The sequence below is a fragment of the Micromys minutus genome, assembly GCF_963924665.1.
Source record: "Micromys minutus genome assembly, chromosome: 3".
Classification (NCBI taxonomy): Eukaryota; Metazoa; Chordata; class Mammalia; order Rodentia; family Muridae; genus Micromys; species Micromys minutus.
Window position 1 is genome coordinate 53,995,337 of NC_137972.1, and position 14,577 is coordinate 54,009,913.

A 14,577-nucleotide genomic window follows, 5' to 3' on the forward strand; every position below is an offset into this window, starting at 1 on the left:
TGTGGGTGGAAAGAGAAATGTCTAGATTCATAGATCACAACTCCCCATATTTTCTATATAAATATATTAAGAAATTTGGTTTTACAATAAATAAAGATAACCCCAAATAGAATAAGTGCATATACAATCAATGAGAACTTTTTCATTGGGAAGGACTAGTTTCTTTCACACAATCCTCCTCATTCAAACTCACCCAAAATAGTAAAACTCTGTCTGTAATACTCTTGGCAATCAAGATGTTGTGGACTAAAACCAAGTGAGATGCTGTTCCTGCTCCAGGAAAACCCAACACGCTAAATAAGAAACGATGTGCTCTATAAGGTGTGCAGTATTTAATGATGAAGAAGCTCACACACTGATGCAGCCTCCATGGGACACAGGATCCAGCCATGGCTCAGCTTTGGACAAGCGAGACCATGAGTGTAGGTGTGAAGTGGAGCTGAGCACCTCAGGGGAATAAAATGATGGGAACAGAGTTGCCAAGCAGTGATGAGTGAGATTCTGTGCTTTTAACCTCAGCCACTGCTCTCACACATGATGAATAAGAACAACAGACTCCACACTGATTCCAATATAAGGAACGCCTTTTTCTCTGAAATTGGCATTGGGATCTCAGCCAACAGCCTCCTTCTGCTTCTCTACATTCTCAAGTTTATTCGTGGACACAGGCCCAGACTCACTGACCTGCCCATTGGTCTCTTGTCCCTAATCCACCTGCTGATGCTAATGCTGATGGCATTCATAGCCACAGACATTTTTATTTCTTGGAGGGGATGGGATGACATCATATGTAAACTCCTTGTGTACCTGTACAGAATTTTTAGGGGTCTCTCTCTGTGTATGACCTGCCTGCTAAGTGTTCTTCAGGCCATCACCCTCAGCCCCAGAAGATATTTAGCAAAATTCAAACTTAAATTTGTACATCACAATCTGTGTTTCTTCCTTTGTATGAGTATCTTCTACATGTCCATTAGCAGTCACCTCTTGATAACGATTGCTGCTACTACTAATGTGTCCTCAGAAAACTTCATGTATGTCACAAATACTTGCTCTCTCTTACCCATGAATTACTTGATGCGACACATATTTTCTGTACTGTTAACCTTCAGGGAAGCCGTTCTTATCAGTCTCATGATTCTCTCAAGCGGGTACATGGTGGTTATTTTATATAGACATAAGAAGCAGGTCCAGCATCTTCACAGCACCAGCCTTGCTCCAAAAGCATCCCCAGAGCAAAGGGCCACCAGGACCATCCTGCTGCTCATGAGCTTCTTTGTGGCTATGTCTATCTTGGACAGTATCATTTCCTATGCAAGAACCACACTGAATGATCATCCTATATTTTACTGTATCCAAATTCTTGTGGCTCACAGTTATAGTGCATTCAGTCCTCTAGTGTTTCTCAGTATTGAAATACATACAATCAACTTTCAGGGTTTGTGTGTGGGAGGACAGTAGATATCTAATTAGTGAACATAAATCTTTAAAAGATAAATCCATGTACCGATGTGACAGCCATTAATAATGGATAGTGTATATGTTCTTTTGTTTAAGTGAAAATATGAAGCTGTGTGTCTTCTGTTAAAACTATTTAGTTTGATACATGTGCATGACAGATATGAAAGAGCAAATTAAACCACATACCTTTTGAGATACTGCAAATGTTATATTTCTCAATGTGCCTTCAAGGAAGCCATGTAAGGTCACACTCACAGCATGTTAACCCATACCACTTTTAAATTTCTTGCAGCTTTACACACTTTTATTTCTTTTTAAATAATATTTTTATGTTTGAAAGTTTATAAATGTATACATTTATAAAAATCTATATTGATCATGTTCTCCCACTGCTGTCTCCTTTAGCTTCCCCTAGTGTCTCCCATCTTCCCCCCAAATTCATGTCTCCTTTCTTTTTAAAAAATTGGTATTGGTCAGTTTTGTTGTCAACTTTACACAACCTTAGAGTCTCCTGGGCATGGGGACCTCAGTTTAAGAGCTCTCTTGATCAGACTGGTCAAGTCTTTGAGAGATTCTCTTGACCGATGGTTGATGTGGTCCAACTCAGCTCACCATGGGTGGCATCATCCCTAGGTATATGGACCTGGGCCGTGTACTGAAGCAAGGCAAACATGAGCCTGAGACCAAGTCAGTAAGTAGTGTTGCTCCATAGCTTCTGCTTCTGTTCTTGCTGAGTTCACATCCTGACCTACTTCAGTAATGGATTGTGACCAGTAAGATGAAATCCTTTCCCTCTCCAAGTTGTTTTTGGTTGTAATAAAACACTTTCCTATAACAGAAAAGTAAACTAGACAAGTCCAGTTAGTGCTACCCATCAGGGCATGTATGTGTCCATGTATTGAGGCGTGAGCAGCCTACCAGTGGCCAGGTCCCCAAAACAGAGTGATCCTCCTTTAGCAGACGTTACTGATGATATCTCCTTTGGTAGGAGTGATGGTTTAGGGGTTCCTCCCCGATCCATGATAGGATTTTGGCTAGCTTGATCTGGAACAGGTAACCATGCATGCTGTGCATTAATGAGTACAGCAGCCACGCCGAGCCCAGAGATCAGCATTTCCCATCTCGTCTTCTCAGTTCTCTCCACCCGCTCTTTCATGCTGTTTCCTGTGATCTGGCTATTGGGCTACAGTGTTACACACACACACACACACACACACACACACACACACAGGTGGTGGTCCATGCCTTTAATCCTAGCACTTGAGAGGCAGAGGAAGGCATATCTCTGTGAATTTGAGGTCCTCTGATCTCTAGAGCAAGTGTCAGGACAACCAGATCAGAGAAACCCTGTCTTGAAAAACCAACCAACAAGCCAACCAACCAAGTAAATTCAGGCGTGGAAACAATCTACTGCCTGGAACTTTTAGAGAACATAAACAGAAAGGAAAGCATTTCCAGCACACGGTACAATTTATGAAACTTGGACAAACCTGGAAACTGTACAATAAGTCAGTGACAGACAAGTAGTATATGAATCAGTTTATAAAAAGCCAAACATACTGTAGTTAGATTCATTGAGGCAAAATCTAACATCTTCTGGAGGCTTGAGAGAGAGAAAGGGCATTGGATGTTCTTTTGCTTGATGGACAAAGGTTTGGTTCACAAATAAGATGAGGAGGGATAGTTGTTATGGTTTCACAAAACAGGACTGTGTCTTGCTGCCCTACTGCAGTTAGAATGTTCAGAATGGCAATCATGCATGGTTTGTGTTCTTTGTTATAATAAAAGAATGTTGCTACCTTGACTCAGCTGTCAAAACATTCACCCTAGGGCTGGTGTGTGACTCTGTGGGTAAAGCATCTGCTGTGCTTACATGAGAATCTGAGTGCAGATTCCCAAGACCCATGCAAACATCAGCACACATCTATCACGTCATCAGTCAGACCGCGAGACAGAAGGTGGAGACAGGAGAACCTCCAGCTTGGCCAGTTACCCTGGTACACAAAATGGGGAGCAACAAGTGATCCTGTCCTAAATAAGGTGCAAGATGAAGGCTGACTTCTAAAGTTGTCCTCTACTCTCCCCAGGTACTTCTCAGTATGCATACAGCCTCACTCACACACACACACACACACACACACACACACACACACACACAGAGAGAGAGAGAGAGAGAGAGAGAGAGAGAGAGAGAGAGAGAGAGAGAGAGAGATTAAACATTTCCCTAAAGTTAAAAAGGAACAAAAATCTAAAACACCAGAATGTAATTTTTAGTAGTAAAAAGCTTGTAACACACGTGTCCCAAACATGGATTTTAGACTGCTCTCTGTTGGTCTGAATCTTGTTCTCAGTCTCTCCTGGGAAAGTGAAGCTCTTGCTGGAGATCCTGCCAGTGCCGTGCTCACTCCTGGCACTCAGCTGCAAAGGCAGCTCCAGTGTTGTGTCTCCTGGATGAGTTTCCTGTGAATGCAAAAGTCTGAATGTAAATTAACAGCTAAGACGTGTGAATCTTTGATATTAGCCAATGATATAAAGATATGAGCTTGGAATATACTTTTACATTAGAAATGAAATATCAAATCCTGTTGTGTGTGTCTCACATAGGTGACAGTATCATGTGTCAGTCAATGTTTTGAATGACCAGTTCACTGAGATGTGTCAATGCTTAATACACATTTCCCACCGGGCAAAGTCACTATTTATACTTGAATATCACCAGCTTTTAGGGTTTTTTACAGAAGGAAATAACTCAGACTTTGGGTGATGGGAGGAGGCAAACTGGCAAAAGAATAGGGTACTTGTACTGTATTGCCTTCTGTTGCATCTTTTCAACCAAATCGCCAATTTGTTGCAATATTCTCTTCAACCCAAATAAACCCATCCAACGAAGACACAACTCAGTAATTAGGAAGAACAGCTGGAAGTCTATTTTGGGCATATTTACCACTCTCTATTCCCCTCCTAGGAGTTCCCTTATCACTTGCCATTAACAGTCCTCCAGCTCTAGGTTCTTTTTTTCTTTCCTTTTCTCTGACTCCTCCTCTTCCGTTTTACTCTCTGACTCCTCCCCTTCTGTTTCCTCTCCTTTTTCCCACCTCCTCTCCCTGCCCAATCATGTACTTGCTTAACATAAATCTACAGTCTTCATTTTAAATAAGTCATGATGCCTGACAAAGGGTCATATGTCAGCCAGATGGATTGGGATTTAACCACTACAAATAATAAAATGTCAAGAGTGAGTCTAGGACAGGAAAATGAAGAGAACCAAAGGCCTAGTGGCTTCATCCCAGATCACTCAAGCCACCTCTGACCTGCAAAGGGTATTGGGAAGTGTAGTTTTTATGCTCAGTAGCTCTCTAATCACAGTAGTTGATATTTCTCATCACAGCTTTGTCTACAGTGATAACAGTCACAGCTACTCAGAGATAACGTTTGCAGTGTCTACCATTGGCCAGTCACACAGATGGTGTCCTCTGGTGAGGCTACACAAGTCATACCTTCCCAGGATTACTTAGGGAGCATTCACTGGGCAGGAAGCACCTACTATCTACTATTTACTTAATCCCACAACACCCTGGGAAGTAGGCATTCCACCCCCATTTAACAGATTAGTAATGAGGTCTCTGACAGGCTGCAGGTCTGTTCCTGGCTCCATCATTACATAATAGAGGAGACTTTGTATCCATGCTGACAGATTCCAGAGCTCTGATCATTAACAAGTACTAACAGCTACCTTCTAAGTAATAAAGTGAGAAAACTTAGGGTTGTCTATATGACATAGACTTTCTGATCCCTCCCACAATTTGGCAAAGCAATTCAAAGTTTGTCCTTAGCCCTCCACAAATGGCTGTCATCCAGGGCAAAGTGAGTGAGATCAATAGGAAGGTAAGATGCTCCGCTGGGGTGCCATGCTTTCGTGCTCTGCAGAAGGAACTTGCCATCCTCAACAGACACCAAAGTTGCATGCTGCAGGAATGTGTTAAAGACCACCTTCACCTGAGCCTGTGTAGGATCTCCTCAGGCATAGTCACTCCCACTCCCCCCCATGTCTATCTGGGAAGTCCCCTCTACCCAAGCACAAAATCAGAAGGTGGTTGGGACCCAGGCAGGCTGTGGAAGGAGGATCTGGAGGCTGCAGGGAGTTTTCAGCATCTGCAGAGAAGATGCTGAACTCTGATGGCCCCTCAGCAGGGAAGACTGCCAGGAAGCATGGCAGCAAGGGTGTCTGCTTAGGATATTTCCTGAAACTCCTAAAGTTAGTTGTTTTTTAAAGTTGAAAAGATCAATGTTTTATATTTACATTTGTCTGAATTAAATGGTCCACAATGAGGCACTATGCCCAATGTTCTTTATATGTAGCATAATTTACTGATTTAAACTTACTTATTGATAGTATAAAAGTTGGTAAGTTTTTCATTTCATATTTTCATTAAAATTAAATCTTTTATTTCATTTTCACTAGTTAATTTAACTTTACTAGTGATGGCAAGATGGCATGTTCCTTCTCAGTCAGTGTTCTGGATCAAGGAGGAAGAGCAACATTTCCAGTGCTGTAAATGCCTCATTCCTTAAAGTCATGGGTCTATGGGATTGTTCCCATGTTCCTAAATCAGAGTTTGGAACTGTAGCTTGTAAACTACAAGGAGGGCGACAGAGTTCCTTATCCTGGTTACAGATGCTGAAATGGACCATTCGCAGAGTTTTGTAATGAGCAAGTGGCTGGTTTGAAGCTCTCTTTCTGTCCCTGTTTCTATCTCTGTCTCTGTCTGTCTGTCTCTCCCTCCCAACCCCCCTCTCTCTCCTGTGGATTTTGTTTCTGACCTCTTCTTACTGAGAGTGAGATGTGGCAATCAAACCCATGTGTTATATAAAGAAAATGATAAACAAATTAATGAAAAAGAAAATGATAAAGGGAAATTGTTCAGTAAAACTTATTTAAAACTATTATTACTATTATTTTTACATTATTACTGCTATTAATCTTATAAAAGTTTAACTTTTTAAACAATGCTATAGAATTTACTTAGAAAATCTCCATTTTAAAACATTTGTTTTACGTGTCTGAGTGTTTTACACACATATATGCATTTTCACCACATACGTGCCTGTGGACCGCAGAAGAGGATTTTGGATCCCCTGGAACTGATGCTACAGGTGGTTTGGGGATGCTGTGGGCACTGTAAAGGAGCCTGGGTCCTCCACAGAGTGCAAGAGCTTTTACAGGAGCCATCTCTCCGGACACTATTTCTCATTATTTAAACTGACCATCTACCTTAGCTCTGATTCCTTTCCTTTCATTTATTTTCATTTATTTTGTGTGCCTGGGGGTGCAGAGGTATGCACACCACAGCACACTTCCTGGGGTCCTCAGAATTGGTTCTTCCCTTCCAGAATGTATATCCCAGGAATCAAACTCACATCATCAGGACTGGCAGCCAGTTCCTGTGCACTGAGCACACCTGTAGGCCTCCTACTCTGAATTTAGCTGGTGCTGCAGGGTCTGGAACATGGTTTCTGCTTTCCCCTCATATCTCACAAGTTCTATGGTCTAAACAACATACAACCTTAAATTTCAGATCATAATTATTTTTGACTACACGACTAGAATTTTTTATATTATCACATAATTCAGGAATATGATACTTGAATTAAAGTAAATGCTTTCATTGCATGGGAAAGAATCTTCCAGAAGATGCTTCACCAAATATTCTGGTGTACGTCTGAGGCTTAGGCTGCCCGAGTCTGAGAAACATCAATGCTTCCTCAAGGAGGTATGGAATCCTAGATGGCTGTGCGGTCCATTTTTCAGGAAGGGTTGGATAATTTTTCTTTCACCAAAACCTTACAATGGGGATAATCCTGAATCGATTGCAATTATATTTCTATTTCTATTTATTTATTTTCACCTGTTCCCACCAGTCCCTGATAACTGGCTGCTTCTCACAGAGGCCTTTGTTCTACTGTATGTCAGCACACATCTCAGATGCAGTTACAAGGTGGGATTCACAGAAAAGGCCTGAAATGACCCCAGAATGCTCTGGAAAGGGATTGCTTTGGGATTCTACTGCTTTCCTATTTAATCTTCTGTTTCAGTCCTGGACAGAGCTGATCAGTTGTTAAAACTGCATTAGCTCTCCCAAGTCACAAACAACAGGAACCTCACAGAATAAAGCCAGCAGCTGACACTTCCACAGAGCTCACCCTGTGTAGGAAACACCTTTGGCTTGGTATGTGGACTTCACCTTCTTTGGCACGGAGTATCCCTGACACAGGCCATGACTGTGTTCTAGAGGAAATGGCTGCCGCTCAGCCTGACTGCTCAGGGTCAAACACAGAAGAAATGGCAGATTGTGGGTGGGTGTGAAGCAGTCTGGATTCAGAGTTCCCACTTATCAATGCTCCCTGCAGAGCCACACTCAAGGCACTAGGTCTGCAGTGAGTAAGCAAAACAAAGACAGACTGGAATAAAATGATTCTGGACCTCTTTAAGCCAGGGACACTGTGGTATGGGTCTCATTTTTTACTTTCTTGAAATCTTTACTGAGCTTCACCAAGAGCTGTAGAGCTGCCATGTGTCTGACAATCAATCATACAGATGGAAGACAACTAAGACCTTGCTTTTGCCTCAGGAAACCTCAAATGTGAGTCAATAGAAGAGCTAGCTCCATGACACATGGCAGTTGTAATATGTAAGAAAGCTTGTGTACTGACAGCTTGTGTACTATGTTCCACACAGCTGTTGGAACAGCCGAATGGGCGTGGCTTCTGGACACCTTGAGGTGAAGGCCATATTGTGGAGTAAGGCTGAGCTGCAAAGCACCGGTGTGACTTCCTATGAGCAGTGGAGCTGGCGCTGTCTGTTGTTGATCGGGGCGAGGTTTAGGGGTAAAGACTCTTCCTGCTGTTCTCCCTGCACAGTTCCCATCTGCTTCTTGCAGCCTTAAAATGAATAAAATCAATAGACGGTCCCATAACACCAAGATAAGAAACACTATTTATTCTGGAGTTGGTGTTGGGATCTCAGGCAACAGCTTTCTTCTCCTCTTCCACATCCTCAAGTTTATTTATGGGCAGAGGTCCAGACCCACTGACCTGCCCATTGGTGTCTTGTCCCCAACCCACTTATGATGCTGCTGGTCATGAATTTAGTAGCTACAGACATGTTTATGCCATGGAGGAGATGGGGTGACACCACTTGCAAGTTTGTTATGTCCTTGTATGGGGTTTTTAGGAGCTTCTTTCTTTGTGCCACCAGCTTGCTCGGCATCCTGCAGGCTTCACCCTCAGTCCCAGAAACTCCTGCCTAGCAACGTTCAAGTGTAAATCTCCATACCACATGTTGGTTGCCTTCTTTCTTGAGTGTCTTCTATATGTCTATTAGCAGTCCTCTTGCAGCATGCAGAAGTGAGAACCCTAATTTGACCCCACCTACGTTACACATATCACAACATCTTGTTCTTTGGCATCCATGAATTACTCTGTCCAGCACACTTTTATTTTATATATACTATTGACCTCCAGGGATGTCATTATTGTAGGTCTCATGTCCCTCTGCAGTTGGTGCATGGTAACTTTCCTAGGCAGACATAACAAACAGCTCTAGTTTCTCCATAGCTCCAGACTTTTTTTTTTTTCAAACAATCTGCAGAACAAAGAGCCCCATGGACCGTTCTGTTCCCCATAAGTTTCTTTGTGATGACATACATCTTGGACAGCATCATCTCCTACTTAAGAAGACCAAGTGATGACCCTATACTTTGCTAAACATTGATTCCCATAGGCCATGGCTATGCCACCAAAGTCTTTTTTTTTTTTTTTTTTTTTTTTTGGCCAGCAGTACTGAAAAAAACATATAATTGACATCACAAAATCTATGTATGGGAGGGCAGTGAACATGTGATTGCTCAGGGTTGGATAAGTTCCTAATATGAGCTGGTGCACTGGCATCAGAGCTACACATATGGGAGTAGCTCATACAGGATTCAGTTTCAATGAAAAAAACCCCCTTATTCCTTTTTCTTAGTGTTATGCCTATTTATTGTGATATATTGGGTGGGACATAAATGAAAAGCCACACACTAGATAGGTAAGTGTTTTATGCTCTCCTGTTTGTCTTCAAAGAAGACATGGTAAGTGTGTCTCATGGCCTGCATTACCCATCATACTTACAGCTATCGACAGGCTTTGATTGTTCAATTTCTTCAGCTGTCTCTGTTTTGCCAAACTAGGTATGTAAACATTTATTGCTATAATCACCACACAACCAGAACACCGACACACAGACAGACAGACGAAATAGAGTTTATGGATAAAGCCGTCCTAAGGACAAATGAACAAAGTGCAGCCCCTACATTGGACAGTTATTTGTTTTTAAGGCCAGAAGGGGATTCTGCACATGGCGCCATACGGACGACCATGAGTCTGCCATGCTGACTGACAGCAAAGTAGAGCAGGTCTGTGTGGACAACTCGGGGGATGAAGAGCTTAGAGGCTCGCATGGGAAGAAACAAACCAGACTGCAGTGCTCAGCTCAGGCTGGAAGGCCATGGTGGCATGCTGGGAGGAGCCCAATGCTGTGCAGGAGAAGGAAGAAGGGGTGGTAAACATGTAAATGCCCCTAAGCAGCTCAAGATGAGAAATGCTTGTATCATGTGTTTTATCGTAATAAAAATGTGTTCCGTAACTGCAACCCAGCAGTGAAGAATATTCTCCATGAAATAAGAAAGTAGAAAGGGGGCTGGAGAGATGGCTTAGGGGTAAAGAGAACTGGCTGCCCTTGCAGAGGACCCAGGTTTGATTCCCAGCACCCACAGAAGGCTGACAGCTGTTTGTAACTCCAATTCAAGGGGATCTGACAGTTTTTGGTTTCTGCAGGTACCAGATGTGCATTCATGCATACAAAATAAAAATAAATAAAATTATTAAAATAAAATAAAAAATTTAAATGTGAAAAAGACTCAAAGTGCCCAAATGTAATTTTTCAAGTTTTAAAACATAACAGATTTTTTTCTCAAACAACGAGCATTTTCCGATATTACTAGTCTTGGTCTTTTCCTAATAGTCTTAGTCTCGGTTTCTCAGAGCAAGCACAGAAGTTGTCCCTAGAGACCCAGGGGCCAACACTGCCTGTGCATAGCCTTTGAGAGATCTTCAGGCCTGCCAGCCTTGGCTACATGGAGGTTAGGCCAGCCTGGGCTATATGATAATCTGTTTCAAAATCAAGAACACTTCATTTTCAAAAGCTCTCAGCCTCCTCTTAGCTCCAGGGCTCTGACTTTCTAGATCAAGAGTTTCTTATGAAACTAAATTCTGAAATTTGGCATAAACCAGACAGGAAAGTCACCCAGCAGTGGCAGCAATCAATGCCATGGAAGCGGTGCACATGTCACGTGTGTTTAATTACAGAACCAAATAAAACATAAGCGCTGCCATGGGTGTATCTTATGTATGTGTCACTCAATATTTCAGAAGAACACCTCAAGGGCATGTGACAAACTAACTGTCACTTAATCTCTCTGACCTAGTGACAGCCACAGTCACTCTTCACTTTCATAATTTTGATTTCAAAAAATTTTAAAAGAAATTCCTTTCAGCCTGGGTGATGAGGTGGGTATAGTGGCACATGCCATAAATTCCAACATTTGAGAGGCAGAGGCAGGTGGATCTTTTTCAGTTCAAGGCCAGTCTGGTCTATAAAGTGAGTTCCAGGACAGCCAGAGCTATATGGTGAGACCTCGTCTCAAAACAAACAAACAAATAAAAATAAAATTAAAACTGGGTGGTGGAAGTAGACAATTTGGAAAACTATTAAGTTATGTAGACTTTCTACATTTTGAGCCAAATGTTAACAAAATGAAAATTTAAATTCCCAGTTGACATAAAAGGACTATTAAGAGGCCAGGAATATGGGAGGAAATGAAGAAAATGTTACATCTTATATGTGTAGGAAATTCAAGAAGAGTGAGACCTGTGTGTGCATGTCTATTGTCCTAGCATTTAGGAGGCTGAAGTCCAAGGGTCACAAGTTCAAGGCCAACCTTGACTACATAATACAATCTATTCCACCATTCGGAAAGAGAAGACATGAGCAGGCCCTTCAAAAATAAGATATCCAAGCAGAAAGTGAGATTTAGCTGGGTGAGGTGCTTACTGCACATTAGGTGCTTTGTCACATTAGAGCCCCAGGAGATACTTGTCTGCAATCAGCTCAGCATCAGTCACTGACCCTCAGAGGAGAGGACAAACCCAGTCACTCTTGAGGAAAATTCTGCTCCATCACACACATACCATACAAACCAGTGATCACAGGTCTGGTTCCACATAAATCACATGAAAACATGCCAGTGTTTCCAGCAGCATTCTTCACGGTTGCCATAAAGCAAGAAGAACGAGGATGTCCCAACAAAGGCATGGATGGACAGACGGACTTCCATATTATGGATTCCTGTGCAGCAAGAGGGGAAAGTGGGCTAGAGATAAATCAACACAGAGGAACTGTAAATGCATCATATTAAGTGAAAGTAAAAACACTCAAAGGCAGTGTTTACTGCTTCATTTCCTAAGACTGTACTTAAAGGAATGTTGGCAGTCAGGCAACAAAGAAATCAGGTGTCTGATTCAAGAGGGGAGTGTGAATGAAGTAAGGCTATGCATCTGGGGGCTTCCAAGGTGAAGGACTGTTATGTACTTGACTGGGATATGGGCCCCTAACTATGTATTTGTCTAGATCCATAGCATTTCAGATCACAAAGGGTTAACCTCAGCATTTATAAACTCTTAGGAAATACAGAATCTTTAGTAAGCGGTGTTTTTTGTGAAAACACTAAGGCCAGAGGTGAAGGACAGTGTGAAGCTACAGAAAAACTGCACTCTCAGCAGCAAGACCTTGGTTGTCGGCTTGCTTACTTTGTCTTTAGACAGCGTTCAAGTAGCCAGCTGGCATCAGACTTCCTGTGTAGTCAAGGATGGCCTTGAACTCTGGATCTCCCTGTCTCTACCTCTAAGTGCTAAGATTACAGGCTTGGGCCAGTATACCTGGGTAGCAAATTATTATTAGAACTAATAATTTAGAATGGTTTCTCTGGCTAAACGAATAAATACACAGATGGTCTAGATTGCACCTAAACTCTATTACATTGAGGGAGTTCCTCAATGTAATAGAAGAAGCAGATGTTGGAAAGAGTCCAGGCCTCTGCTTTTGCTGGTCATGTGACTTTGCACTTCTCCCTTAGCCTCTTATCCCTTCCCTCTCCTCCACAGGATGGGCACACTCTTTAGCAAGTAAGAACATTCCCTCCCACCTTATGTTCAGATATGCATGTGGCCCTGCCCCATCTTTTCCAAGGTTGGCTCTCAGAGAAGTCCTATAATGATCTTTGGGTAATCTCAATCCATTCTGCAATTTTCCTGCAGCACAGACTCAGCACTTGGGAGTTGGGGCAGCATGTGGGCACTCAAGCAAGGCCAGGAAACTGACCTGAGGCCCGGAGAAAAGGGGAGTCCCAGGGCCAAGTTCAACAAACAGAGGCTGGGCTGCACCACGTGGACTCAGTGCCAGCTCCGTGCCTGAACAGTCTTCGCTGGACACTGTGTCCAGTGAGTGCACACAAAGCCTTCTGCTGTGCCTGTCACTGCTCAAATTCTCAGTCTCCAGAGAGGACCTGGTTGGCTGGGTGTGGGGGTCAGGAAATGCTGGGTCTAAAAGGCACAGAAATTTGGTAAAGCAAGGAGAAAAGGGCATCGCAGGGAGATGAGCAGCATGTGCATCGCCAGGAAAGGATCCCGGGCTGTATCAGAACTGTGTGTGCCTTCCCGCCCCAGGGGCTTGCCCCATCCAGCAACTCAATGTCCCTGTCCTGCTAAGTGGACGCTACAGAGTTTCTGGACATTTTTGTTTTATTAAAATTCCAAAGGCAGTTATAAAGAATTTTAATTATGTATAGGATCATATTTACAAATGAGGATATCCTGACGTTTTCCCTTCATACTTGCATCGCCTTGATCTCCTTCCCTTACTTGGCTGCTTTAATAAAGACTTCAAGTCCTCTTTTGAACAGGAGGAGGCAGAGTGGACATCCTTGCTTGTTCCTGATTTGAGCAGAAATGCTTTGAGTTTTTCACTATTTAGCAGGATGTGGTCTGTGAAATGTGTCCCCTTGTATTCCTAGATTTTTTGGGGGACTTTTGTAATGAAGGGATGCTGGATTTTGTCACAGGCCTTTTGCATTTGATGAGATGATTTTGTGGTTTCTCTCCTTGAGTCAGGTTATGTGCTGGATTATGTCTATTGATTGACACGTGTTGTGTCTCTGGGATGAGGATGGCTTGGTCATAGTGGATTGTCTTTTGTATGTGTTCTTAGATTCATTTGCAAGTATTTTATCAAGAACTTTTGGGTCCACATTCATGATAGATGTTGGTCTATAATTTTTTTTGTTGGGACATTATCTGGTTTTGCTATTAGGGCTCTATTGCTGGCTATGTAAAAATATTATGGAAATGTTCCTGTTTTCTATTTATGGAATGTTTTGAGGTATGTTGGTGTGAGTTCTTTGAAGATATAGTAGAATTTCTACACTGAATCCACCTGGCCTTAAGCTTTGTTTAGCCAAGAAACTTTGGTTACTGCTTCTGTTCCACTGGATGTTGTGGGTCTATTTAAATTATATATTTCCTCTTAGTTTAGCTTTGGTAGGGCATACAGATCTGGAAATTCATCCACTTCTTTTAGATTTTCCAGTTTGGTGAAATACAGTTTTTTAAATTTTATTTTAAATGAAATATTATTTAACGTGTGGCAGTTTTACTTGCATGTATATCTGTGCAGTGTGTGCATGCCTGATACCCGCCGAGGCCAGAGGAGGGTGTCTTATCCCTTGGAACTGGAGTTACGGACAGTTGTGAACCACCATGTAGGTGCTGGAAAGCAAACCCATGTTCTCGGGAAGAGCAGCCTGTTCTCATAATCACAGAACCATCTCTCTAGCTCTATCTGTTGTTGGTTACGTTGGCTGAAAGTTTGTCCAGTGTCTTTCCCAAGAACCAACTTTTTGCTTCATTGATGCTTTGCACTGTTTCTGTTGTTGTTTCTATTTTATTACCCTCAGCCCTGATTTTTGC

General features: G+C 42.4%; 2 pseudogenes across 2 annotated transcripts; both read left to right on the top strand.

The window, feature by feature from the left end:
• Positions 1–489: 489 nt before the first annotated feature.
• On the top strand, positions 490–3,913 carry LOC308418909 (vomeronasal type-1 receptor 45-like; annotated as a pseudogene). The gene is made up of 2 exons: positions 490–1,348; positions 3,810–3,913. The product of its transcript is annotated as a vomeronasal type-1 receptor 45-like (transcript).
• Positions 3,914–8,403: 4,490 nt separating this feature from the next.
• On the top strand, positions 8,404–9,142 carry LOC308418911 (vomeronasal type-1 receptor 54-like; annotated as a pseudogene). The gene has a single exon. The product of its transcript is annotated as a vomeronasal type-1 receptor 54-like (transcript).
• Positions 9,143–14,577: the final 5,435 nt, after the last annotated feature.